The sequence below is a fragment of the Pundamilia nyererei genome, unplaced genomic scaffold, assembly GCF_000239375.1.
Source record: "Pundamilia nyererei isolate P.nyererei 1_Seehausen unplaced genomic scaffold, PunNye1.0 scaffold00033, whole genome shotgun sequence".
In the NCBI taxonomy this organism is placed as follows: Eukaryota; Metazoa; Chordata; class Actinopteri; order Cichliformes; family Cichlidae; genus Pundamilia; species Pundamilia nyererei.
Window position 1 is genome coordinate 4,045,960 of NW_005187434.1, and position 2,084 is coordinate 4,048,043.

The window sequence follows — 2,084 nt, forward strand, 5'->3', positions numbered from 1 at the left end:
TGGAACCTTTAAATGGTGTCTGGACCCCCAGGGAACATGTCTAAAGTAAAAGCATTTAGTGTAAAATTCCTGTCAACTCTAAAAGGAGGAAGCAAAAGTTCAACACAATGGCTCAATACGTAGAAGCAAGCTATCAGTTCCGCAGTTATGAGTCACTGTATTAACAGCTAGAGCAGAGGTGGGGAACTCCAGGCCTCAAAGTCCGGTGTCCTCCAGGTTTTAGATCTCACCCTGGGTCAACACACCTGGATCAAATGATTAGCTCATTACCAGGTCTCTGGAGAAATTCAAGACATATTGAGGAGGTAATTTAGCCATTTAAATTTTGCCATGTTAGAGCAAGGACACATCTAAAACCTGGAGGACACCGGCCCTTGAGCCCTGGAGTTGCCTACCCCTGAGCTAAAGCATGGGTGTCAAACACAAGGCCAGTGGGGCCAGAATTGGCCTGGCAAAAACTTCAGTTCAGCCCACTGGGTGGCTTTGGTAAATGTAAAGACCTACATACATTTTGGACTTTTTACTGTATGCTTTATAGGTTTTACCATTTTCCCTATTGATAATGACCTCCCCCATGGTCAATCATACGACACCAGAGTAGTTACTATAAAAATGCTTGTAGTTTTTTTGTGAGCTAACAAAAGCTTTCTTGTGTATAATTCCAGGACAGTGTGGCCAATCAGCTCCCTTTTCTTACTATTGAAGCACAAAGAGTCGTGCTGACAGATGTCTCATGTACTACAGACTTACTGTTGAAATTGCACTTCTCCTTATATTCAGATATCTGTGGTATTCGGGTTGTAATTAAATTTCACATTGAGAGAGAGGGCGGATTCATGAGTCCAACCCATTTCACATCCCCACATCAAAGTGAGCTGTAAGGCCCACAATGCAAAATGTGTATGACATCCTCGATCTAAAGGATGCTTTCATCAATCTGCTGCCGGTACAAATGATGAATGTACGCAGGACCCTAAATCATACCCTGATGTATTGTATCGATCTATCCATATATACATATATTGCCTTGAGCTCTGTCCATTGGAGAGTCTTGTTTTTAGAGGAAGCTACATGAATATGTCTTGACTTGATCTTGGACTGAGCTGATTAGTGTTTGTGTTGCTCTGTGCAGTCTTGCACATTCTGCTACCCCCTTACTTGGACTTCCCCGGCGCTCCACAGCTGTTGGCCTTGCATGTTAGCAGCTCATCCACTCTCAGCTGTAATCAGTGATTCACCTGCACTCTTCTTCCTCTGACATCTTTGCTTTGTGTGAACAGTAAGTAGGTAAACACACGCGCTGACTTTTGTTTAACGTGTCAGTTACAGCGGCTAACTGTGTTTATCGATATACTCCATGATGCAGACTTAGAGCATTGTCTTTTATCAGCACACATGCGGATCTATGTTCTGCTGAGGTAATTGCATAGTGACAATTTAAACACGTGTAACGTCATAAAAAATTGACATTGTGCGCAGACAGTCGATAGTCAGTCTCTGGCTTATAGATATGACATGCACATGGTCCACGTGAGTCACAAAACTCTGTAAGACAAATAGCAGGGAGCAGGAGTGTCAGTGGTATCCACCCTCAGAAAAAAGAAATGCGAACAGAGATACAATCTGAGCTTTGTGACACTCTATTGATTTTCAGTGGCATTTATTGACCGAACAAGGTGTGCAGTGGTCACAGGGAGAGCTGCGCTCAGCGGGGGAGCAAACACAGCCAAGTGAGGGAGCCAAAGAAGACAAGAAAAGGTCACGGCATGTGTAAAGGACAGAGCGATAACAGCTGTTTATGTTTCCTGTCCCATTCATCTCCATTCATCTCTACACCCGGCCCTGCGCTCTGTGCTCTGGAGGCATAAACAAGCCCCGCTCCCGGGCCGTGACAGGAGCCTTGCCTATTTGCTCAACATGTTTGCACAGGGCTGCGGTTTGGGTTCGAGCGTAAGCTGTGCATAAGTAACGAATCAAACGCAACAATTTGAGACTGATGTCAACGACAAGCAGCTCACCACAGTAACATGATATTTATTACCACACAATTAGAACAAAGCAATTTAGCCCAGGTTGTAGGAAGA